Source organism: Panthera leo, chromosome B1 (genome assembly GCF_018350215.1).
Source record: "Panthera leo isolate Ple1 chromosome B1, P.leo_Ple1_pat1.1, whole genome shotgun sequence".
Classification (NCBI taxonomy): Eukaryota; Metazoa; Chordata; class Mammalia; order Carnivora; family Felidae; genus Panthera; species Panthera leo.
The window spans coordinates 189,109,000-189,136,403 of record NC_056682.1 but is presented as its reverse complement, the minus strand read 5'-3'; the positions used below and the strand labels follow the sequence as shown (position 1 = coordinate 189,136,403).

At 38.1% G+C, this 27,404-nt stretch overlaps 1 long non-coding RNA gene across 1 annotated transcript in view; it reads right to left on the bottom strand.

Moving 5' to 3' along the window:
* Positions 1-4,374: 4,374 nt before the first annotated feature.
* Positions 4,375-27,404, bottom strand: part of LOC122217229 — a 98,612-nt gene continuing 75,582 nt past the window's right edge. Inside the window, exon 9 of the long non-coding RNA XR_006201349.1 lies at positions 4,375-4,425. This is a non-coding gene — a long non-coding RNA (uncharacterized LOC122217229). The remainder of the gene's footprint in view (positions 4,426-27,404) is intronic.

The window sequence follows — 27,404 nt, the reverse complement described above, 5'->3', positions numbered from 1 at the left end:
TATACAGTTAAAGCAGGAGGAAGATTTTGGATTCCCAAGATGTAGACAGCTTTTCCAATGTTTATCAAATAGATGGATGGAAGTTACTACTGCCCCTTGAATTTTTCAGACAATAACTAATGTTAATAACACTAATAATGACTAACACTTAATGAACAGTTTCCATTTTCCAGGCACAATTTTAAGAGCTTTGAAGTTTGGAACTCGATTAATCTTCTCAACGCTGTGAAGTTGGTACTGTATGTTTATAGAGTGCTCAGCACATACATGTTAAACTCCAGCCAGGGACTCAAACTTGGTGAAGAATTGTTCTGCTCCCTTTTAACCCAGACTAAGACCTGAGGCCATCACTTACTTCAAAACAATCCTCATAACTATTTCACTTGTAGAAAAACTAGCCTGGCAGTTGAATTTCCCAAGGGTTTCAAACTGGAGAACGCGGGTCCCCAGTGTCTGAACAATGATCATGGGGTGAGAGGTTATGGATGCAAGGATGTCCAAGTCAAATACATATAAAATGCTAACAGGAGTCTCAACAAATAGCACAACACAGATAAATGTCACAGTTTTTCAAATACGAGTGAATGTTGTCATAATTAGTAAACCTCAAATTCATTGGAAACTGTTCCTTTGTTAATTATGGTTCTTGTTATTTTCTCAACATTAAAAGCAAGATGACTATCATTGCCATTGAACAGTTTGGGACCCACTTCTATGGATAGTCTAAGAAGAGCTATAGACAATTGCATCAATTTTATCCAGACACCTACATCCACAAAACATACACACAGCTTAGATATGGCAAACATGATGAATCTATCCACATGCCATGAGTGGCCTATGCAAATATACATGAAGTATATAGCAATCTTCCAACATCCTTTCTTAGGATAGTTATCCTTCCAGGACTCTTTCACTCAGAAAAAAAGGCATCTGGTTTCCTTAGATTAACAAACTGTAAAGGAAGGATTTGTTCCTTTCTGAAAATAATCATCATCTTCCCATGTTTCCAGTTCAAAATAGTGTCATCACCATCTCTATATACTTAGGAATTAAAATTAGATTAATCACTGCAGGATGATTTATTTTTAAATTAAGAAGAAGTGGGACAGAAATTCTAAATAATATTGTAATCTAAAAATCTCTGATAAGAATGTGGCCACCACCACTTGGAGATACATGTACATTTCTAAGTGAGAACGTGCTACGAAATGGACTGTAACACACTTGCTTCTTGGGTCATAAACAAATCATTTTCCATTTTAATAAATGTTACTTCCTGTAACAAATGAGAGTTCCTTTGGGTTATATATAAGGAAAAAGCCATGGTCTTCCAGCTTTGGCTCTAGAAAATTTAGAAAAAAGAAGATTGTAGAAAAGGAGAAGAGAAAGTCTATGAATGATAGGAAGATAAATATGTTGAAGAGGCAAGTTTTTAGATTCCTTTTTTAAATTTTTTTTTACATTTATTTATTTTTGAGAGACAGAGATAGAGCACAAGTGGGAGAAGGGCAGAGAGAAGAGGAGACACAGAATCTGAAGCAGGCTCCAACCTGTCATCACACAGCCCAACACGGGGCTAGAACTCACAAACCGTGAGATCATGACCTGAGCCGAAGTTGGACACTCAACCGACTGAGCCACCCAGGCGCCCCCAAGTTTTTAGATTTCTAAGATACAGAACAAAATGTCAAGGTTTATCTAACTTAAATCACAAGAAACTTAATGGATGCAAATTCCTAATGGGCATTGAATTTTTCAGCCAATGTATTGTAATGTTAATTACAACTAACAGGGAGAGACAATAAACTAGTAAATTACTAAAATAAATAGCATATACAGTGAAAAAAAGTAATGAAGAAAGAGGGAGAAAGAAATATGGCCAGAGAGAATTGTACCATGGGGAGGTGGGGAGCAAGCTGTGGGTGCAGTTTAAATAGAGGGTCCAAGAAGTTCTCTGGGATAAAGTGACCTCTGAGCAAAGACTTGAATGTGGCAAAAATTGAAGTCACAGGGATATGACTTTTCTGTCAGAGAAAACAAGTTTGGAAATGCATGAAATATAAGTAAATTTGGAGAAAACATCGAAAAACACCCATTTTGTCCTGACTCATATTATCAGATTTAGGCATGTATGGATTTTCTCTCTTTTGTATTGAGTTCTGATATAATAATGAAAATTGAGAATGAGAATATGGAGGGAAAAATTACACCTGCTTTCAACTAATTTGGTTTTCATGTTGTATTGCATATTTCATACATTTAAATATCAGTTTTTCATCTGTAGCCCAAAAAAAGCCCCTCTGGAAATGACATAGTACATCTCTGTGGGATATATTTCCTGCATTTAAAAAGTACACAATAAAAAAGTAACTCCATAGTGTCTGTGTTCCATCAAGCATAGCCTATTTTCTAATTACAGCATGCATTTTCCTTTTAAAGTTGATTTTCTCTCTACATAAACATCTTAGACTTATTTTTAGATCTTTGTTTAGCTTGATTTTATTCCATTTAGAATAAGAGCATTTTGATTTTTCAAAGAAGTTTGTATGTTTATGATTAACTATCAAATATGGAACTTTATTTAAAATAAAAACTATTTAAATGGTAAAAAAAAAAAAAAGTGGGGGCGGGGGACGGAAATCCTTGTTTCAACAATTCAGTTTGAAGAAGATAAACTTTTAATTCTAAATTTGCAAGCATCTTCAGTGTGCTTGGCATTTTATGTAGAAAGAAACAAAGCCCAAGATGTTATGTTGGTAATAATAAGTTAACTAAGCAAGCATGTTAAATTATTAAATTTGGAGAATACATTGTACTTATTATGTTACTTACCCTTGCAGTGAACTAGAAAATGAATGTGGTCATTCCAGACTGGTTAAATTGGAAATATATTTTATACAGATGTGTCTAATGTAGTTTCCTGGCAGAGGAATAATGCACACAACTTATATTTATAAGTATACAAATCTGGTTTTATATTACAATGCAGTTCTGTAAAATCAGATTTCCCCTTCTGCACTTTGGTTTTCACTTTCAGGATATATTTACCTCCTTTTATCATTTAAAGTATCTTTATTAAAACACTATTTTTTCCAGATCCTTCAGAGTTTGTTTCATTTATGGGTGGGTTGGGGGTTGGGGATTGGAACAGGAGAGAATTTAAGAATAAGCAGTGAGCAATCTATTTAAAACCAAGGGATTCACCCTCCTTAATTAGTGCTAAATTGATTTTTTACAAAATCCTATTTCTGCTGCCAACTTAGTTGAAATTCAAGTTCCTTTTTATTTTGTTTTGGGTCTTCTTTTATGTTAACTAATTGTATTTCCATCTGTTAAGATAGCTAGACAGTATTAAAGTGTCCATTTCCGTTATTTTGGCAGTTTTCATTGGATCAAACCAGCCCCAAAGACAATGGAAATTTTATCTAGGCTAATTCTCCATTAACACCTCTGATATATTGGATTTTATCATAGCGTGAGTGTGAGTGTTTGGGTGTGTGTGTTATAATTGTTTATTTAGTTTTAGTGTGTGTATTTTAAGGGAAATTCCAATGAATTGGATTTTTTGCAGAAATAAAATATATTTTGTTACACTTACTTTTTGGTTCATGAGTAATAGTTATTACACTCTGCTGCAGAATCCCAAAGAGGATGGTTCCTAAATCATTCCATTCAAAAACTTGGGGTTTTCATGGAATAGCAATGCAAAGGCAACATGAAAGGGCATAGTAAGTTGGAATGAACTTGTGTGTCAGCACAAAGGGCCATTGGACTGCTATTCTAGTACTACCAGTAATCAACACTTACATTACTGCAGGTTTGTTAATTCCTAATTTTCTCAACCCAGGACTCAAAATCCCAGATCTGGATGTCAGATCACTCCTAGAATGTATTTTTACCAGTGGATTATTATGCCATGCATAAGAGAGTGCATATTCCAGCTTGGATCTTTCATTTCTGTCCAACTGGTGCAAATGGTACTACACTGAGAGGGTAGAAAAAGTACACTGAGATTTCTTGGGGTTTGCCAATGGCCATGACTGATGAGCTCAAGATCTGTCCTTAGCAAAATGATCAATTAACCAGAGTCTGGTTTCAGTGCCACTTCACTATTTCTTTTCTTGCCTGCAGCATTGCCTCAGAGATAACTTATACTAGAAATTGCTCCCAAGTGATCCCTTATTTTGGACCTTTTTCCAACAATGGAAAGTCAGACAAAAGCAAGGAAAGGCAATTTGTGCTAAATGGCATAGCAAAATTCTACAAACGTACAGAGGAAGCATACACGTGGTGTCCTGTGCTTTCAGAAACAAAACAGAGCTGTTTACTGAACGTTTAGAATCAGGCACTGTAATACGCACCTTATGCATATTTTCCCACTTCATCTTCTTGATCATGTAGTAAAGTAGGTTGCAATACCTCCTGTACAGATAATAAAATTCAAGTAAACTTACTTACATGTCCTGTTTGGAATCATATGTTCTTAGACAATGAACTGAAAATACCTCCTTTTGTGCATAGAAGTGACCATGAATAATTTCTTACAATACTTTCTTGCAGGTGAGAAGGGAGATGGCGGTAGTTGATGGGCAGGGGAAGGAGGTCAAAAATGAACAGATCCTTGCTTCTTCCTTAATGAGCAAGACCCTTCTAGTTGTAAAATGAAATCTCTTGGCCTTGTTGAAATATGAAATGTAAATCTAAATGCAAGCAGGAACACAATACCATGCTGAAGGTGTTCAATTCAAATAAAGTTTATGCATGAATCACTAGATAGGCAATATTTTTAAGTTGTTAATGGCATTTGGCTGGTTTCTTAGCTTTAAGCATTATATATGGATTTGAAACTCTATTCCCCATTCCCATATTCATCTTGAAAAATGGGTAGATACCAAACTTAGATATCAAAGGGAAGCAGCTTGGCAGTAAAAGAGCATCATTTTAAGAGGTGTGAGCCGGTTACACAATTTCATATCTACCACAACTGAGCAGATACACCATGACCTAGAAAACTGGCCGCTGGGCTAACTGCTTCCCCTCCCCCACCTTTCACAGACTTGTCACCATAACCTATGGAGACTATATCTGCAGACTCATTCCCAACTTCTTTTCAGAGCTGCAACAATGAATTGCACATTCGTTCAATGAACATGTATTGAACTCCTACTACATCCTCGGCAGTTTTCCAGGTATTTAGGATAAGCCAGCGAACAAAAGTAGAACACAATTTGAATGTAAATTCCTTGAATGCAGAAATCTTGATTTCTATTTGTTTCTTTTTACGGTTATATTCCCAATTCCCACAACAGTGCTTGCGCCATACAAGGCACTCAATGATTATTTGTTGAATGAAAACAGACGAAATCTCACTTCTGTAGATTTATATTCTAGTGCGTGTGAAGGAGGGGTGGGGTGGAGGTGAGGAGTCTGACAGTCAAAAACAAACAAATGAGCATATATTAGGTTACATGCGAGCACTATGCATAAACATAAGGCAATATTATAGATGTAAAGTGATCAAGCATTAAGGGGGAGTGCTTTTTACGATAGGGTAGTCAGGAAAATATTCTCAGATGAGTTTCTATTTGAGCAGAGAACAGAAAGATGAGAGATGATATGGCTTTCTGAGGAAAGAGTATAGAAAGGTCCTGCGAAAGAACTGAACAATGAATAAGGTCAGAGTAATGTGAGCATAGAAATGAGGTCAAGTGAGGACTGACTCAGTGGTCAGTGCCGGTTCGTATGCAGCCTGGTGGTCCATAGGGTTTAGGATTTTAATCCAGGTCAGAGGAGAATACGCCGCAGCAAACTGAATAGAGCAGTGGTCTGATCTGGTCTACCTTTCGTTTTAACAGGATCCTTCTGGGAGCGCAGGAAGAAGCTGGAAGACTAGTGAGAAGGCAGATACAATGGTTCAGAGAAAAAGACTGAACTAGAGTAAAGGTCTTTCTTTCTCTGTCTTATTAACACTTCTCCCACTCAACCTGGTTGCCACCCCTGCAGAAATTTCTCATGCAAATAAAACTATGTCAAGTCCTTGCTCAAAATTCTTCAAATCTTTCCTGTTACTTAAATGATAACACCTAAACTAACTTCTGTGGCACATAAAGCAACTCTTTACCTACAGAGATTATCCCCTCATTCTCTCCTGTGTCCCTTTCCTGCCTCTTCATTCCTCTGTCCCCACACATGTTATAATCTGGTACAGATTGACGGGGTTTGGAATGGTGGGGGTTCAGAGCCGATGGCCAAGAAATTCTCGGAGATATCTTTGGTACAAAAAGGTGATTTTATTAAAGGATGGGAACAGGACCCATGGGCAGAAACAGCTGCACTGGGGTTTTGGCCAGGGACTGGTTATATACTGTGGACTTGAAGGAGGTAAAGTCACCAGAAAGTTTCTCAAAGGGATTTTCATATGCTAAAGAAGACACAGATTACTGGAGGCCTAACTATTGTCAAGCTAAAGGTTTTTTGTTTTTTTGTTTTTTGTTTTTTTTTACCCTCTGGCAAAGCATTATCTTTAAGACAGTAGAGCACACCTGAGTGGCTGTCTTTAAGCATTTGACTATGGTGCAGATCATGATCTCAGAGTTCATGATTTTGAGTCCCTCTTTGGGTGAAACACGAGCCCCAGATGAGCCCCACTTCTCTCTCTCTCTCTCTCTGCCCCTTGTGGGATTCTCTGTCTCTGCCCCTCACTCACCTGTGCTATCTCTCTCTCTCAAGAAAAAAGAAAAAAAAAAGGCAGTAAGGAGTTCCTGGAGATTAGGCTATTGACAAGATTCCCTTTTTGTAATTTACTAAGATCTTCGCAAAGTGATGGAGACTCATGTCCTGCACGACTAGTGACCTCTATCAGTTCACCATTGGTTTTCTTTCCTTTGTCCTTGGGCAGCCTGGAATGCCTGAGGAATATCACACTTGTCCCACCTGTGCAGGGGAGGGCAGGTTTGTATGAGCTTGTGCTTGACCCTCAGCTTGCCTTATGGTCCCTCATCATATCCCCCCTGAACACTTTTGACCCTTAAATCTCTTTCCTCAGTTTTTGATGGGGTTATACCCTGATAAACCCATCATCCTTTGAAAATACCCTAAGTGAAAAATGTGTTTAATACACCTAAGCTACTGAATAGAACATCACAGCCTAGCCTACCTTAAAAGTGCCCACGACACTCGCACTAGCCTGTAGTTGGGCAAAATTATCCAACACAAAGTCCGTTTTATAATATAGTGTTGGAAATCTCACGTACCTTATTGAATACAGTACTGAATGTGAACTATAGAATGGTTTTCTGGATGCAACCCAGCTGTAAGTGTGGCACTGTTTCACCCCCACGATTGTGGGCCGACTGGGAGCTAAGCCCTGCCACCACTGCCCAGCATCTCCCTGCACGTCACCAGCCCGGAAAAGCTCCAAATTCAGAGTTCGAAGTACGGTTTTTACTCAATGTGTAATGCTTTCACATCACTGTAAGTTAAACCACAGTAAGGCAGGGAACTGCTGTGCATGAAATTATTTTCAGCGCCTGAAACACGTTTATTAATTCTACAGCTTCTGCTCGTTTAACTTCATATACAGGTATTCCTCGCTGTTTGGAAGTTTGCATTAGGCCACTTCACTTTTATGAAAGACCTACGTTAGAACAGTAAAACCTTAGATGACGAGTATCTTGTTCTGAGACTATTCTGCAAGACACTAATGAATTTTAACTTGATAAACGAGCGATGTCTTGCAATGCAGGTAGTGCACGACACTGAATGTCACATAATCACAACTGAGTCAGTGGTTCTCTCTCTCTCTCTCTCTCTCTCACTAGGGGATTGTGGGTGATCATCTCCCATGCTTGGATATATGTTTGGCAGAAATCAGTGATATTTCAGAATGTTGGAAGGTGCCCACAACTGGCACTAGAGTATTTTGGGTCACTTCAAAGCACTTATGGACAGCCCTTTGCTTTTCCACGCAAGAGTAAACTTAGGAATGCTTCGCTTCATTCTAGTCAGGCTGCCTGCGGAGACAGACCCCTAGCTCAGCTGCCTTATTGCCAGTTACATTACGTACAGTGTAGGACAAGCGTTTATTAATACTGTACTGTAGTCAACATCCGTTAGTGATATTGAAAGTTGTCCTACACAATAACCCTCCTCTCTCTTGTCTCCCTCACACCAGCCACGAAGGTTTTCAAACATAAGTGCAGGTTATTTTTCTTTATATTTTGTATTTTCTTTATTATTTTGTGTTATATTACAGTATTATAATCATTTTTGTAGGAATATTTTTGGGTTGTGGAACGAATCATCTGAGTTTCCATGATTTCTTATGGGGAAATTCGCTTTGATACACAAGTGCTTTGGATTGATTACAAGCATGTTTCCGGAATGAACTATGCTTGCAAAGGTTTTACTGTACCTATTTTCACTAACCGAAAGAAATCTGAAGAAGAATTTTGCTTCAAAAGGGAAAGATCACAAGGGAAAACAGCATTCAGCATTAGTTTTGCGGTGAGCGTTACAGAGGCAGCAGGCACCCGGAGCTGAGAGATTGGTGCCCCAACTTTCTTCCTGGGGAACCACACTCCGCCCCTCAGCACAAAGCCGCCAGAGGTCGGAGCCCTGTCAGGGAGCATCTGGGCTTTATCTTCACCTATTGTGTGCTTCTTAGCAAGGTGTGTCCTAGTGTATCAGAAAAGCCTAAGAGAGGTGACTTTGGGGGGTCTGGGAACCTCAAGAATTTTTCCATATAAATTAATGGTAATTGCTTTTCTTTACACCATTTCAGCCTTGGACTTTCCTAAGTGAGTGAGAGGGGTCAAGGTGTCTTTTGTTATGTTAATAAAGTGGCTTTAGGGCCTCACCCAAGGATGGGGGCTGATTGCTAGGGTTGGAACTTTCAATCCCATCCATGATCCTTCAGGGAGGAGAGAGAGGCTGAAGGTTGTCAACTGCCAATGACCAATGGTTTAATTAATCTTGCCTATGTAATGAAGCCTCCATAAAACCCCATGAGGACAGGGTTTGGAACACTTCTGGCTTAGTGAACGTGTGACTATTCAGGGAGTGAGTGTGATGCACTGGGTGAGGGCACAGAAGTCCCGTGCCCCTTCCCACATACCTTGCGCCGTGCATTTCTTCCATCTGGCTCTTCCTGAGTTGTGTGTTTTTATAATAATCCTGTGATCTAGTGAATAAAATATTTCTTTGAGTTCTGCGAACCACTTTAGTGGATTTGTCAAACTATGGAAAAGGTCATAAGAACATTCGATGTATATCTTGTCAGTCAGAAGCCCAGGTGATAAACTGGACGTGGGACTAATGTCTGAAGTTGGGGTGGGAGTGGGGGAAAGACAGTCTCGTAGACTGAGCCTTTAACCCATGGAATCTGATACTATCTCTGCGTAGATAGTGTCAGAAATGAGACGAATTGTAGGACACCCGGCTGGTGTCAGAGAAATGCTTGTTGGTGTGGGAAACTCCCACACATGCACATTCAGGTGCAGAATTTTAGTCCCTTGAAATGTTCCAACTGTCACAAGAGCAGTATCATGTGAAACGTTTGTGGCGTGGCTAAAAGTGAGCAAACAAATAAACCCTACTGGTAAATTGAAATGATGAGATTAAAGCTAAGTAGGTTTATCTAAAGACGGAACCAGGAGGAGCACCTGGGTGGTACAGTCGGTTAAGTGTCTGACTTCAGCTCAGGTCATGATCTCACCGTTCGTTAAGTTCGATCCCACGACAGGCTCTGTGCTGTTGGCTCAAAGCCCGGAGCCTGCTTCGGATTCTGTGTCTCCCTCTCTCTCTGCCCCTCCCCCCCTCATGCTCTGTCTCTCAAAAATAAATAAACATTGAAAAAAAATTTTTTTACATAAAGGCGGAACGAGGAAATCACAGAGCACTTATTCACTTTATTTATTTAGTTATCTCTTCACTTGTGAAGGTAAAAACAAGACTCAGTGAGTGAAAAAGCAAGCCCATTTTTGTCTCCCCTTTTCTCTTCAAAACTTCCTTTATGGAATGCAACTGCCTTGCCCTCACTGAGAGCTTGAGCAAGGCTGAAGTCTCCTTCGCTCTTAGGTAACGGGAAGCCCTATGATCCCTTTAGGTTTCAAAATGCTATCTAAATTTAGAAATTGGAGTATCAGCCCGATATTTTAAGAACACTTTAATCTTCATCCCAAGATGAGACTGTTTCGCTTTCTCCAAGTTGGGGCTGGTTGGAGAGGAGCCACCTGGGAAAGGGATTCGTCCATTTCTCTCTCAGTTTTGCTCCCCTCCGTCCCTTGATTTGTGTGTGCTTTTGCCTGCAACATGAGAGTTGAAATAAAGACAGTGTGGGCAAAATAAGGGAATAAGAAATCTCTTACTTGACTGGGCTTGCAAGAAGAGGGCTCTGCATTTTTTGACATGGTAGATGCATGTTTTCCTAAATTTTTCATAGCCTCCTTGGCCACATCTTCCAAATTTAGGCCTCTTTGATAGAGACGCTGTGTCTTCTGGCTGCACATCGCCACCCCTCCGCTGCTGCCCCACAGTCTCTCACTCTGCAGTCTCCTCTCTCTGGCAGGAAGCCCCCCTGGAAAGAGTATCTTGTAAAAGGATTCCAGACCAATAGTTCCACCACATAGAATGTCTATCAAGGCCTCCGAATACTTCTCAGAAGTCCCCCTCAGTGACCCCAAGTTGGAAAGAAGCACTCCCTCTCCCCTGGGAGATAAAATTAATAGTATAGCTCTTTCCTGAGCAATTCTCCTCACATCCTCTCTCAACATCCATTCTTTTGTTGCAGGATTTTATTGCCTCAGTACCTGGGTTTTATTGTCTCACCGCTTCGAAGAATGAAGAGATGGACACAAAATGAGCAGCAGACAAAGATTTATTAGAATATAAGACTAGAAAGTAAGAGCGGTAGGAAAGCTCTCTTTACAGAGAGGTGACATTCGAAAGTGAGTGCCTGAGACTATTGGCAAAGGTCTTTGTTTTGTAAGGTTATGGTCAGCCCTTCCCCCTTATTCCTTCCTTCCTACCCTTGTTGGCTTGATAACTCTAGGTGCTGGGTTGTCCATTCTTGACTGGTTAGTTTTCATTGCATGAGGGGTGGCCTATGGCCATATCATTCCTTGTGGGTCATCCGTTTTATTCCTTACTACTTATTTTTAGTTAGGTCTTTAGTCAAATTCCTGAGGGGGAGTAGGTTGTGTCTGTTACATTCTTAAGAACCTTACGCCCGATGGGGTTTGCCGTGGTCAGACACTCCCAGCATTGTTCCTAAATATGTGTTTTTCCCCCACCCAGGGACCTCAGGTCCTAATTTTCCCCTCTCTGCCTAGTAAATTCTATTTTTTCCTATCTTACCTTCCACCATCTTCCCATGAATGAGGAACTTCTTGACATTCCCTTTGGACTTCCACATGTTTGTGTGGCAAGTATCTTCCAAATGTCCTATCTATTGTACACTTCAGCCTAACAACTTGAGACATCTAACAAATACTTATTGGGTGCATACTGAGGGCCACAGTCCTTTTGTCTCTGTGACTTACATTTACTGGTAGACACAAACACTAAATAGGTACTTAGAACTGGCATTTTTAATTTCAGTTGTGACTCAGTACTACAACAAATTCAGAGCAATCAAGAGCATGTTAATGGAGACAATAAATAGTCGAGAGTTAACTTCTTGATAGGTTGTTTGCGTTGAGTACTAAACGATAACTAGAAATTAAACAAAGGTTGAAGAAGCAAAGACTCTTCCAAGAAGAGAAAAAACGTGCAAAACTCCAAAATTTCATAATCATGTTTCAAAATGACCCTGTGGATTATACAATAATCAACTATGCAACTTTCTGCCAGAAGTCCAATAAAGTAGAAAAAAAAAACAACAACAACATTTGACAGTTATACTGGGGCTTTCTGATGCTTCGAAGTTATTTTGTTAATTTTGTTCTCTGTCAAGTATGAATAGAACATAAACTTTATAAAACACCACAGGATACAAATATATATGTCGTATCTGCTGTCATACACATTGATATCTATATTATACAAGATAACATACCATCACGGAACAATATAAGTACTAAAGGATGAGGGTTGAAATAGAAGGAAGTATTTCATTCATTCATTCATTTAGTCAGTCATTCATTTTTTAATTAAAGTACAATCAATTTACAATAATTTTTACATATTTGTCCACAAATCGATATTTTGACATGTGTGCACTCTTTTTTTAAAAAAATGTTTATTAGTTTTGAGAGAGAGAGAGAGAGGGAGAGAGAGAACATGAATGGGGGAGGGGCAAAAAAGGAGGGGGACAGAGGATCCCAAGTGGACTCTACACTGACAGCAGGGAGTCTCTGGGGGGGCCTGAACTCACGGACCATGAGATCATGACCTGAGCCAAGCAGTGAGATAAGATCCACAACAGACTAAGCCACCCAGGGGCCCATCAAAGTTTCCTTTTGAAAGTATGGAATATAGGTATAATAACCTCTATAACACCTTGTCTACTGACCATTACATCTGTGTCAGTTCTGTATCAACCTCGAGTTGATTGATTTTTGTCTCCATGGGAGGTTTGTATTTTTCTGATCCTTTACATACCTGGTAAATGTTTGGTGCATGTTAGAAATCATGAATGCTAATTTTTTGGTTGATGGATATTTTTATAGTTCTAAAATATTCTTGGGCTTTTTTTTTTTTTTTCTGAGTTGCATTTCAGTTACTTGGAAACAGATTGACTCCTTCAAGTCTTGTTTTTGAAGATGTGTCAGTTGGACTACAGCAAGGCTTACTCTAGGGCTAATTTTGCTCTTCTCTGGGGCAACTCTTTCTCCATTCCACCCTATGCCCTGTGGGTTATGAGGTTTTTCCGGTCTAGCTTATGAAAGCAGCTACTATTCCCAGAACCGTGTGAGTCCTGGACACTGTGATGTGTCCTCCTTCGGGGTGGCTATTTCCTTGGCCTCTGGTAGTTTCCTCACACGCATGTGCCGATTGGTACTGAGGTGAATACCTGAGGCAAACCCTCCACAGTCTGTGGGGCTCTCTGAGCAGCTCGCTCCCACAAGTACTCTGAAAATTCTAGCCTCCTTGTTCTTCCTGAACTCTCAGCAACATCCTGAAATGCAAATTAGATGCACCAGCTCCATTTATGTTATTATTCCTTGAACTGTGCCTGAAGACTCTACAAAGGTAGAAAATTTGGGAAATCCTTAAGACTTGTTTCCTGTCTCTAAGGGATCACTGTCCTTCATTGCTGGTGCCCAATCAGCTGCTTTTTCATATGTTTTTCTGCTTTATTGTTGTTTCATCTAGGAGAGTAAATCGAACCTCTGTTACTTCATCTTGGCTGGAAGAAAAATCCCATTCATTCATTCATCCTTTTACTCAATTTTTAACAGGTGGTATAGACTGATGTACACTGGGGAAAGAGCAGTGAACAAAACAGAAAAAAAAAATTTACTGCCTTTAGGTGACTTACAGTTGACATGGTGTTGCAAGGATCATTAAAACTGAATAAATATATTACATATATACATATACATATTCAATATATGTAATGTACTTATTTATTTTTGAGAGAGAGACAGAGTACAAGCAGGGGAGGGGCAGAGACAGAGGGAGACACAGAATCTGAAGCAGGCTTCAGGCTCCAAGCTGTCAGCCCAAAGCCCGAGGCGGGGCTTCAACTCACAAACTGTGAGATCATGACCTGAGCCGAAGTGGGATGCTTAACCGACTGAGCCACCCAGGTGCCTCACATTACATATATTTTTAAAGTTAGACTGCAATAAGTATCATGGAAAAAAATAAGACAGGGAAGGAAGATAGGAAGCACTGACAGGAGTTACATTTAAAATAAAGAAGGCCATATTAGAAAGTCATAGAAGTAAAAGTGTTACCATGTTGTTATTGGGGGTAAGCATTTCAGGCAGAGGGAACAATAAGTGCAAAAGTCCTGAGGTAGGAATATGCCCGAATGTTTGAGAAACAGAATGGAAGCCATTGTGATTTCAGCAGATTGATTGAGATTAGATGAAATTTGACAGACATGAGAACCAAGCATTCCAGAGCCTTGGAGGCCATCTGAGATATTATGGACCTCCAGGGGGAGGAGGAGTGCTAGAGCATGCCTTAAGCCTCAACATAATTGTGCTGGCTGCTGTCATCGTAAGAGAATGACGGTGGACAGGGTTGGAAGCTAAGAAAGCAGTTACTTGGCTGGCCTTAGGAATACAGCTGAGAAATAATGATGCATTGGATCAGAATCACAGTACAAGAAGTGAAAAAGTATTAATTTCTAGACAAATTCTGGAAAGCTAAGCCATCAGGACATGCTGTGGATTTGATACGAGGGATGAAAGAGAAAATCCAGGATAATTCCAGAGTGTTTGGCCGGAGCAACTGGAAAGATAAGGATAAATTGCCCCAAACTGGGAGAATCAAATTGGTATGGAGCTGAGGAGGAGACCACATGCACGGAGGAAGGACAGTCCGTGGCGTATGCGTGGACTGGCCAGGAGCTGAGTTATCTCAATGGCACATGAGATTCATATTGCCACACAATGGTAAAAAGGGGTGTAAAAGTCAGTGGTGGTCAGATCACAGGAAGCCTTGGACACCAGCAAAGCATTTCGTAATTTGTACAAGTTAAAAGAGAAACTAGGCAAAAGTGTTTTTTTTTTTGTTTTTTTTTTTCAACGTTTATTTATTTTTGGGACAGAGAGAGACAGAGCATGAACGGGGGAGGGACAGAGAGAGAGGGAGACACAGAATCGGAAACAGGCTCCAGGCTCTGAGCCATCAGCCCAGAGCCTGACGCGGGGCTCGAACTCACGGACCGTGAGATCGTGACCTGGCTGAAGTCGGACGCTTAACCGACTGCGCCACCCAGGCGCCCCAAAAGTGTTTTGAGAGGCTTCAGTGAAAACTTTATGTACAAAAGCTTTGCCCAGCCATTTTGGAATTTTGCAGGAGCTGCTGCAAAGCTAGAAGGGCTGAAAGGAATTTTATGCTAGGAGATTTGCCTGAGTTTTTGAAACCCTGAATAAGGCAATGTGGCATAGTTGTAAAATGCTGAGGAATATGGCCGTGGGCCAAGTTGGTGTATAGTAATGAGAAATGTAGTGACTCATTTTGAGCAAAGGTGTCACACAGACTGTGATATACCAAGACATAAGTCACAGATGGCAGATGACACTTCAAAGAACATACAAACATTAATAAACTCACAGCCTATGAGGGAACGTGGTAGCAGGGAAAGCTCTGAATGAAAGATTGGAAGTTGTGGTATAGTCCTAATTTCACTGTGGCCAGCTGTGATGTTTAGGTAGGGCATATGGTCTCTCAATGATGTAAATATTTTATCTGTACGGAAAATATCTCATCTACCGCTAAGAATCACATGGACTCAACAGAACACTTAGGTTTTCCTTTTTTCTCCCTTCATGTGATGGTTAGTTTTATATGTCAAGTTGAGTGAGCCCAGATTAACATTGTTTCTGGGTATGTCTGTGAGGGTGCTTTGAGATGAGATTATTTGGATCATCCATTTGGATCATCGGGCTCAGGAAAGCAGAGTGCCCTATCAATGTGGGTGGGCTTCAGTCCATTGAAGTCTGAATAGAACAAAAAGTGAAGGAAGGAGGAATTTCACCTCTCTTGTTTTCCGGCCTCACTGACTCACTGATTGAACTGGGGCATCTCATCGCATCTTCCTCTGCTCTCGGACTAAGATTTATGCCATCTGTTCCCCTAGCTTTCAGGCCTTTGGACTTGGACTAAATTATAACACTGACTTTCTTAGGTCTCTGGCTCCAGAGGTCACATCTTGGAAGATGATATAGGTATAGCGATAGATAGACAGACAGACAGATAGATAGAGATACGCATATATAGATATAGATATCTGTATCATCCAGATATTTAGGACTTAGGCACACTAAGCAGTTTTGCTGCCTGTGTTTAGTAAAACATAAACACATCAGCACTAATTTAATATCTTTTCACGGGCCAAGAAAGGAACTGGATCATCCCCTTCTATAGTCCTCATGATTGTTCTGGAGCTTGGAATATACAGAGATAAGTTGGATGCTTTCTTAAAACCATTGTCTCATGGGATAGAGATAATATTTGTACTATTTGAATGGAGGAATACGATGGCCACAGTCAGTGAAAACAAAATATAAGCGTTTAACTTGTTTGTATAAGCTGTTTCTACGGGAAAAAAAAAAGAAAGCACTTTATTTATTTACTTATTTATTTATTTATCTATTTATCTGTTTATTTATTTATTTATTTATTTATTTATTTATTATGCCAAACACTTCATACCCTTTATCATTTCTGTGCATTTATTTTTACTGTTCCCTGTGTGGTCTGTTATTCTCTGCCCAGAAAATTCCCCATCTCCATTCATAATCCCACAAAAAGCCGTTCACTCAGAGAATGGAGATGTCCCCTGCACTGAACTGCCACCTCTCCAATACATACATTTTGTTTAACCCCTTTCCTGGATGGTGGTTCTGCAGCAGTGGAAGAATCTGAGCTTCACTTCTAGCACCGCGCTGCAATTCTTATTATAGCCATCTCTTTCCCGCACTCTGGTTATTCTGAGGGTCCCTGTATTGGAGAACTTTATCCTTCCTCTGTGTCTTCATCTTCCTGGATTCCCAAGAACAGCACAGTGCTAGCCAAATGCATTCACTGAATATATCCTGATTGAAATCACCTGGATATTCTTGAATATTTCCGTTGTCTTCTGCTAAACAAGGCTTTGGAGAGCCTAGATACTATGGAAACAGGTTTATATAAATCCTTCTATATGAAATGCTCTGCCAAAGCTCTCAACTACAGGCTGAATTTCTTCAAACTGAAATCTCTTCAAATAATTGCACTGGAAACCTGTGCAGTCAGGCCATGCTTTTTAAAAATGCTTTTTCTCTATCAGATCACATTAACCACCTACATACTATGGGAAATGTCACTTCAGAAGAGCCTGGTTGGCACAGTTTCCCTGCTACATCAAACCTCATCTTAAATCGTTAGCTTTACCACTGTTTGGGATAGATAAGTACAGGTAAGAGTTTACTTTTATTTATTTATCTTTTTTTGAGTTTGTACTCCTTAAATGTTATTTTATTCTGGTATAGCCTAAAGCATTTAGGAAGCATAGAAAGCACCAGAATAAGGCAGAACAGACCTTTTTATTTTGACATTTTATGCTTTTAGATATATGTATGTCTAGATATATCCATTGATTCATTCGCTAATGAATTTTACAAATATCTAAGGAGCATGTAACCCGGCAAACTGTTAACGGGTGAAGGTAGTGTGGGGACCAAAACCATATGGAATCTACCCTCATGAATTTATAGTGTACGATATATTTTTAAATAAGGATGCACTGAAACTCAAAACTGATATATTCCTTAAGGATTTGATCATTTGATTCTAATCCATATTCCATCCGTTTCTGCTCCCAGTGACATTCACTGGTTTTTAACAACCCCTTGAATACCGACAATTAAAATGAAATTAACACATTGCTTTTACTGATGGCAAAATATAACATGCTGAAATTTATTTCAGAATGAATCAGAATTATTAAATAATTAGAAAGAGTTTTCCTTGCCAGGAAATAAAAAGTGGGGATAATTAGAGCTACCACCTGGGCTAGAATCCCGAGATGGTGACACAGTGGGCAATGTGCCCAGGAGTCACATAAGATGAGAATCTGATTCATTGTTCTCAGTGGGAGCAGTTATTTGATATTATTATATTTTCATCACTTTCCAAGCCCATGAGAATTTCCTTTAAAAGTTCAGGTTTTTTAATCTTGAGAGAAAGGTCTTGATTAAAAAGATAAAAGGAAAAGAAAAAGGAAATTTGTAAGCAGCAGAGGAAAAAAGGATTATTTCTGAAACTGCTACTCTACTTCCAGGAGGCAGAAACCCAGCATTAACTTTACTTGAAAAGCTGGTTCCAGAGAATTCTCACCATCTCAGACATAAGTAGTGACAAAATATAAATAAAACAAAATAAATAAAAAATTAAAAAAAAAACAAAAAACAAAAAACAAAACCTTTCAGCCTCCAGGTTCTATCTAAATGTTCTATTCTTTTAGAGCAAAACCTCTGAACCTGTAGGGGGACAATAGATTCTGCATGAGGAGGGGATTTCTGTCTGAATAATAGAAAGTTGTCAAAACAATCAGGCTCTAAGAGTTCTTAGACCATAGTTTCCACCGAGAGTAGCAAACAGAAGCTGAACTTCAATTTCCAGGCAAGAAAGAAAACACCATCTCATGTCTCTTCGGTGAAGCCATGAAAATAACCTACATGGAATCACTTTGGGAGCAGATGTGAAAACAGTTAATAAATTGGTTAGCAAACACTCAAATATTTTCAGACTGAAAAGGTCAGCCAGTGCTCCATTTAATATCTATGCAAGCACATCAAACAGAGTAACTGCTTCAACTCTTTCCCTTCAATGACCAAGCCAAATCAAGTTTTTCCACCACTCCTTCTTGTCTCCTAGTTTCCTTTCAGGAGCAAAATAACACTTTCTGAAATTAAGACAAAAGCAACACTTAACTTCTGTCAACATTTGTTCTTAGTCTACAGGAAATTAAACTGCCCTTACACTTTGTGTTTTTTCCCCTGTTGACGTAACTTCTTACTGAAGGCCTGCAATTGTCTTCCTCTTTTATAAAATTAAGTTTTAGCGTGTTTGAATCTCTTTTGCAAAGTGAACGGATAAAAAGATAGAAAAACCATCAGGGTATAATTCCTAGGAAGAGTTAGAATTTTGTGGAGATCATCAGAGATCACAAATAATTTTTCAGAGTGTCACATAATTTTCATAATGGTTATTCCTCTCTGTGTTTATCCATATTTATCCACTTATAATTTATTCCTATTATTACTTCTCCAGCTGGAGAACATGGAGAAGGTGAAGCTCAGAGATTCTCAGTTATTTGCTTACGTCCTCAAGGCCATGAGGAACAAAACTGGGTTGCCAGGTCCCTTCCCTCCATGTACATCTCAGTCTTCATGTGGTTATCGTGTTGTCCCCTCATAGTCCACTGCGGCATCAGGCCCTTGGTGAGCACAAACCCATAGCAGTCATTCCGTGGGTCCTATTCGTTTCCACCCATCTGGAGACCTTTAAGTTCATCTTTGACCGCTTGAGTCCTTTTTCCTCCTCCCCTTCTTCACAATCATTACTTTACTCTTCAAAGGAATGTATTGTTTTTCTCAGTGGGGGCCATTATCAAAATTCTCCACAAGAAAGATTATGATTTTTTTAGTAATTTCTCAGAAACATGTAATAGTCTCATTCATTTAGAACTTGTGCATCTAAATTTCCCAACCCTCTCTTCTCCATCTACAAGTCCTGCATCCCGATTACCTCCATGTTTTCTAAATTTTATGCATAGCGGTGTTTTTTGTTATATCCATTTTAGAAATTATCTATTGAATTCCGGTGATGAAGGTTATGAGTTTAGAACTCACAGATCATTACTTTTCCCTCCATTTACACAAACACATTTGCACACAATCATATTCACTCACTTTATTCCTCCAATAATTATATAATTAATACATATAATATATATTATATAATCTTATAATTATAACTCCTGGTGAATTGATGTTTATATCTACATCATTGATTACATCAACATTGTTTACATCTGAGTTTAGTATTATATTATGATTACCATTCCTTTTATGTTTATCTTCTTGGTTTTGTAGATAGTAATGACTTTTTTCACTTAATATGTTTAATCTTTCCTGACATAATAGTAAAATCCCTCTAAAAACTATGTTTCACGTGATTAAACACATCAGGTGACCTGATATTGTCATTGTTTGACTGTGTGTTTATGATTGATTGATGGATGTGTGCACAGGGTTGCCTGAACCCCTGGTCGTTCTGCTTTAGTGTGGTCTGATCACCCTCCAACTGCCATATACTTGTCATCTTGGAATTTCCCCTTTTGCCTCTACTGCCAGGGTTTTGTCGTTATGTTTGTTTGCTCTGTTTGATTTTTTTTAAAGATCCAATGACTTCTTGGTTTAAAATTTCATTTTGGTATACTATATATTACAAAACAAATGTCCTGAGAATGAGTGCCTAGACTTCTATTTCCATTTCTGGAAATATTGTAGACAATATATTCTAAATATCCTCCATCTAAAAAAGACCTAGACATATCAGCCATAATAAACTTTATTTTAAATCCGTAACTGAACTCACAATAAAACAAATTGAAATCAATACCTAGACACATATTGCAACTGTAGAACACGCCAAGGGCAATGAAAGCTGGAAAGCAGCCAGAAAAACAGACAACAAATTATGACAAAAGAATAGCAAACAGAGAATCAAAAGATCAGTAACAGCAATGGAACATGTTTTAAAAGGTGAATGGAAATAACCGTCAATCTAGAATTTTATGCCCTGTAAGCTACTGAGAATGAGGGCAAAAATGTATATTCAGAATTCTCCCCCATCCCCTCCCCAAAAAAAGTGAGAGAATTAGCCATCATAATAGCTTCAGTAAAAACATTTATAAGATGGTAAAAAAAATGTATATATCCAAACTTTGGAAATAAAACAAGTGACCATCTGAGCCACAAATGATGAGTGAGAGAGGGCATTTTCTAACGTGCTTCCCTCACGCCAGCTAATCCCCTGGAGCATGCAATACTGTTTGCAAAACTAAGGTGCAAACATTTCACAATCCTGTAAAACTGTCAAGGTGGGATGACACTTTAGTTTTGTTCATTAGAGAAGACACCACAGGCACCGTGGTGTATCACCCTCGATCATGGAACATAGTACGTATGCCCCAGTTTCTGAACTCCTCTCTTGAAAAAACTCTGTCACATGCTCACAATTTCCTAGGAATTTTTTAAATTCATTTTTTGAACAATTCCCTGACAGGGATATACTTCAAGATGAGAGCAACTAAACCTCTCAAAACAAAGAGCAAATTGTAAGAAAAAAAGGTGTAGAACTAAATGCTTCTACCTGTGGGTAAATCTAAATGGATATTCATCTGAGATTATAATAAAACAAATAATTTGGAGGAAATTTAAGAAAATGGAATGAAAAATGTGCAGAATCAAGAATAATTTGGTTATGATTAATGCACTTTGTTTCTTATATTATTCTGGAGAAGTCTAGAGCTATGGATTAAACCTTAAGATTGTATTATGTAAATTTATTACAATTAAGGTAATCATAAAAATAGAAGTTGAAAAAGGACAACTAGCTGATAAAAATATTGAAAACAAAAATACTTCAGTGATAGAAGTAAAAAATGAAGATGGAGAACGTTAAAATATCAGAGTAATTAGAAATCATGAAATATAATAATAGAAGTAAATCAGCAATTAAAATATAAGTGAGTAGACTCCTTTTACTAGTTGCAGAGTCTGTCACAATGGATTTTGAAATCGTTGTTATTTACAAGGCACATGCTGAAAACATAAGGATGTTGAAAATCACATTGTAATATCAAAGATTGAAAATATAGATAAATGCTAGCCCAAAGACAGCTACTATACCTATATTTGTCACAGATACAATAAATAAAGCACATTATTATGGTTGGAGGACATTTGAATTATGATAGAATGTATAATCACAAGAAAAATATAAAAATTTTCAATATTTACCTACCTAATATTCATAATACATAAGGAAAAATTGTCAAGATTCACTTCATAATAGAAGGTCTGAACACAACAATCTAAGTAATTAATACATCCATTAATAATATGTTCATTTGAATCACTGTTTCTTGTTAGATTGTGTATTCAGAAATGGCAAAATAAACCATTTGAAAAAGGAAAAAAGTTCTTCCCCAAATGTTACATGTGGACATTGTCTTTGTTTTTGGTGGGGGGAGGGAGATGAGAGAGAAGGGAAGGGGCAGAGGGAGACAGAATCTCAAGCAGGCTCTCACAAGCGTGAGATCATGACCTGAGCTGAAATCAGGAGTCTGACACTTAACTGGCTGAACCACCCATGCTCTCCTAGAAACTCTTTCTTCTATGGATGTTATGCCAGTATACCACACAAGTGTTTCAGAATAATTTATTGAGATATTAAATCGTGTTTTGATTTGTAGCTGTGGAATAATCAGGAATACAGGCTTTCCTTGCTGTCCCACAATAAAGCATTCCTGGGAGAACTTTTGTAAGCTGAAATGGTAGACCCAAGTTTATAAAAGTTGGCATTACACACCTTTACTTGTACAGAAAACCTACATTAGTTCAGTAAGGGCTTTTTTATTTTTATTTTTTTTTTAACGTGCATTTATTTTTGAGACACAGAGAGACATAGTGTGAGCGAGGAAGGGGCAGAGAGAGAATCTGAAGCAGGCTTCAGGCTCTGAGCTGTCAGCACAGATCCTGACGCGGGCTCGAACTCACAAACTGTGAGATCATGACTTGTGACGAAGTCTGACGCACAACCAACTGAACCACCCAGGCGTCCCAGGGCTTTTCTCCTACAAACAAAAATTATCCGGATTTCCTTCAGTTAGCACAAACAGCTACTAATGTAGGTCTTTGGTAAAAGCAAAGTGGTATAATGTGAACTTTCTGAAAGCAGGAGATACCTGCAATAAGAATTACGTTTCCATTCGCTCCTTACATACATTCAAGGACTGTTAAGTCCTGGAGACTTCCCCTCCAGCCACATTTACAAGGTTTGGTTTTTCAAAGAGAAGTAAATTATACTAGGCCCAAGGTGGAGAGAAGCCCTCGAGTTTGGATAGTAGGAGGCTGGGTTGGCAGAAGCTGGCAGGCAGCTTCCAAGGCAGATGGGGGTAGAAAGATTTGGTCCCTGTTTGTGCTTTTTTAATGGTGGTGACAGTTGGGTAAGGGTTACATGGTGGAGATCCATATCACCCTAAAGTTTCTAATAAGTTGTCATATAGACACTGAAGTTCATGGAGCCCAAGGGCCATCGCGCTGAGAGCTCCAGGAAAGATCTCCCATCCCACTTTGGCAAAGGGGAGGGAGAGCAGAATGGACCCCAGGGCACCTCGGCAGCGCACACAATGAAGTGAAGACTGAAGCCTCTTCTCTTATTTTCTAAACACCACAAACACCTCATCCCCATTGTGACTTAAAGGAGGTGAAAGGTGAGGTCAACAGGTCCCCCAAAGCCCAAATTAGGTTAAATTGATCCCCCTTCTAGCAAAGTGAAAGCTGGGAATAAGATTTAATTTAAGTTTTGAAAGTGTTACCACATTTTTATTCTCCAGAGCATTAAAAGAGTACAATTCATATTTAATGCATCCCATGAAAAGTTTTCCTATAAAACATTTTATTTCCAATATCCATATGTTTGACATTCTCCAGAGGACTACATTTGAGACCTCCAGGTCTTATAAAAATCCTTTGGTCTAATTGAGGTTGATTCTACATTTTGCTGTCTACATTTTGTGGGCTATTTATTTATTTATTTATAAAATGAAAATAACATAGTCCTTTCATTAATGAAAAGCATCCTCAATCAACACCAACTATCTTGATCTCAGTGTTTGAAAAGAACCTGGCACATGGTAGGTGTTCAGTAAATAACTAATGAATGAGCCCTGTGCCACTGTCATTTCTGTGTTTCTCCTACGATGAAACTGAGCCAACACAGTTAACTGACTTTTACAGATTTTACAGACAATGTCAACGTCAGAATTAAATTGCAGATCTGATTCAAATGTCTTTTTCTTGGCATGAGACCACTATGTCTCAAACGCTGGGCTAGAATCCACCGGTAGGTCTCAAAGTCAATATAATTGGTCAGGATTGGCATTTTTAAAATGAAATAGAAGAGAAAAAATGACAGAATGGCAGGCATAGCTCAGCATAGAGTAATGTAGGCTAGAAGACAGCACAAAGCAAAGCAAAATAAAAGAAAATCTAGTGTGTTTAGCATAATAACGGCTAACTAGTGCTTTGTAAAACTTGTGCATATATTGTGTGAATAGGTAAAATGCTCTTTTTGCCTGGAGCCATGGCCTAAAATGTTAGAAAGCTAATAAATGAGGCCACTTGTTTTCCCAAATCGCTTTTTAACATTTGCCAGAAGAAAATATCCCTTCCAACCTGACTTTCCTGACTCTATCCCCTTTAAGTCATTTTAATCATGAAATTTTCAACATTTTTTGAAAGTTATGAAAACAATATTAGACATACTTACGCACAAATACATGTTAACCTGTATTTCCTCTCTGCCCTCCCCTCCTCTCCTTTCCTCTCCTCTTCTCTTCCCTCCTTCCTTGACTCCACACATCTCTCTCAAGGAACACAATGTTACAGATTTAGCTAAGGCTCCACTCTGTCCTTATTATAAATAAAGTAGGTATACATTGTCCCCAGATGTAATTATGTAATTTTACCACAGATTTATCCATTCATAATTCATTTATGCACTGTTTTATACATAGGAATCATTAGTTACTTCTTTCCCTTAGCTTAAGTTTTTGAGATGTATCCATTTGCCCTGTGAAAGATTGTTATGTTATTTTAAACAGGCAGTATTACAATGAATATCTTCACACACATTCTCTGTGCACATGTGCTATGAGAATTTCTAGATATCTAGATACCTAGAAGTGGAATTCTTCTGCCTGAGTAGGTTATGGGCATGGTCAAGGCTCCTAGGTTTGAAAAAGTGATTATTACCAATTTACACTTGTGCCACAAAATACGATAGTTTTTTGTACCTATATCATTGACAGTATTTGAAGCTATTGGACTTATTTATAGTAACCATCTGTTGGATAATGGACTATTTACTTAATTGTAATTTTGCTCATTATTAGTGATGTTGACCATCTTTCTATGCACAAAAATGGGTTATCGGCCATTCCTGCTTCTTTCTCTGTATATTATGGGCTGCCTTTTTTTTGTGGGGAAGGCTAGTGGTGTTCTTTTTCTTTTTGCTTGGTAGAAATTCTTTATATATTGTGATTACTAATCTTACTTGTGAACATTATGAGCCCCTTCTCCAGTCTAGCATTTCTTTCAACTTCATGGTATGTTTCATTGCATAAGTTTATTATTATTGTTGCTGTTACTTTAATGTAATTAAAATACCAATCTATTACTTTATATATTATAATTTATTTTTTCTTTGAAATAATTTCTCATTCTAACCATATAAATATAGCTTTTGCATTGTATTTCACATTTTTTTTATAATTTTGATTCCCATGACATCTTTAATGCATATGAAATATATTTGTATGTCTGGAGTGATATGAGAATTTGGTTTAATGTTATATTTGAATAGTTTATTGTCTCAGCATTCTTTAGAAATTGTCAATCCCTCTGACATGGTTTCTAAAGCTATATTTTAATTCATGTACCAAACGCTGATATGAATTTTGGGTCTTTAAAACTCCATTTTGTTTCTTTCCTCTGGCTTTTTATACATGCACAAATAGCACCTTACTTTAATTATATAGGTTTTAACAACTTAGAATCTGATGAACCATATCCCCCCTTCCTTTTCCTTAAGTATTTCTTATCTATTTTTAGGCTTTTCCCCTTATACTTGAAGTTTATAATCACTTTTTCAGGTTTTATGAGAAACTTTTGGGGTATTTTGATTGAAACTGAAATGATCTCTAGATTAATTAGATGATAATACTCATGTTTATAATTTTGAGACTTTTCTTCCAAGAAAATGGCCTAATTCTCCATTAACTTAGGGTTTTTGTCTTTTAATTTTTATATTTGATTAGCTTCATTCCTCATAACCTTATGGTTTTGACGCTATTATAAATGATGTGGTTGATTCCTTACACTTTATACATTTTGTAATTGCTTATTACTTGTGCACAGAATTACAAGAGATTTTTTTTTTTTTTTTTACAAGAGATTTTTGTATATTTTTCTTATGTTCTCTAAACTCGCAGAATTATTTTATTAATTATAACCAATTTATCCATACAATTTTATGGATTTCTGATTTAACAATCATAGTTTGTAAACAATAATTTCATATTTTCTTATTTGGAACTTTACATCTGTGATTTCTATGCCTTCTGTTAATGTGTTCACTAATTTGTCTATTACAATTCGAATAATGGCAGAGATAGGTGGTTATCTTCTCTTCTATCCCTGGTGTTAACAGAATTGTATCAATTTTTTCTGCCATTATGAGATGATTATATGATTTTTCTCTTTTAATTCAATAGGGTAAGTCACAGAAATATGGCTTCTAATATTGATTATTGCCTTATATGATTATATTCATTTTATTTCCAAAATACTCTGAATTTGGTTTGTTTATTAACTACCTAATACTGTGTAACAAATGACCATGAACATAATGGCTTTAAACAACACTGTTAATTATCTCATACTTTCCATTTCTATGAGTCAGTCCAGATATAATTTGAGCCCTCTGGTCTGGGTCTTACCAGGCAGTAGTCAAGGTGTTAGGGCTGTGACCTCAGCTTGGGCTTGGGGTTCTCTGTCAAGCTCCTTGGGCATTGTCAGAATTCATTTCTCTGTGATTATAAGAGTGATGTCTCACTTTTCCTCTACGTGTTGGCTGGAGCCAATGTTAGTTCTTTGAGACTTACTTACCCAAGACAGCCGGAGACTCACGGAAGACCTCACCTGATTAGATCAGGTCCACCTGGGATGATCTGCCTTTTGATTAACTCAAAGTAAATCGATTAGGGACTTTAATTATATCTGCAAAATTCTGTTATCACCACCATGTGTTGTTACATAGCATGGGAATGGTAGCTCATCATATTTGCAGAATGCGCGCACACTCATGGGGAGAAATTAAAAGAGGAGAATCTTGTGGGCTATTTTTAACTGCTCACCACAGTTTCCTAACATTACTTAAGGATTTTCCTACCATGTTTGTGAGTGAGATTGGCATATCATTTTCCATTTTCTATGGACCTCCAACAAGTTGGAGTGTAAAATTAATCCTAATCATTATCATATTAGGGAGTATGGACACTTGCTTTATTCTCTTGATATATGCTTTAATATACGCATTAAGGTTTAAAATTTTCAGAGTATCACTCCAGCTGCAATTAACCACTTTCTCTTATTCCCCACCTGAGTCCATCTTCTAGCTCTCTGATATATTAGCTCCAAATTGGTAGGAATGATAGAGATATTATTCCAAAACTCCTAGTTCCCTCAGTCACTGTTTCTCTCAGTCTCCAATAAGGAAACATAATACACGTGTGGTAAAATGTCAAGATCATGAGATGGGAAATTAGGAGACTAGAGTTTAGTTTCAAATTCACCCCTGGTCACCATTATATTGGTGCTAATTAAATCACTTTCTAATTTCTGTTGGAAGACAACTCCCAATGAATATTTTCATGTTTCTGCATGCTG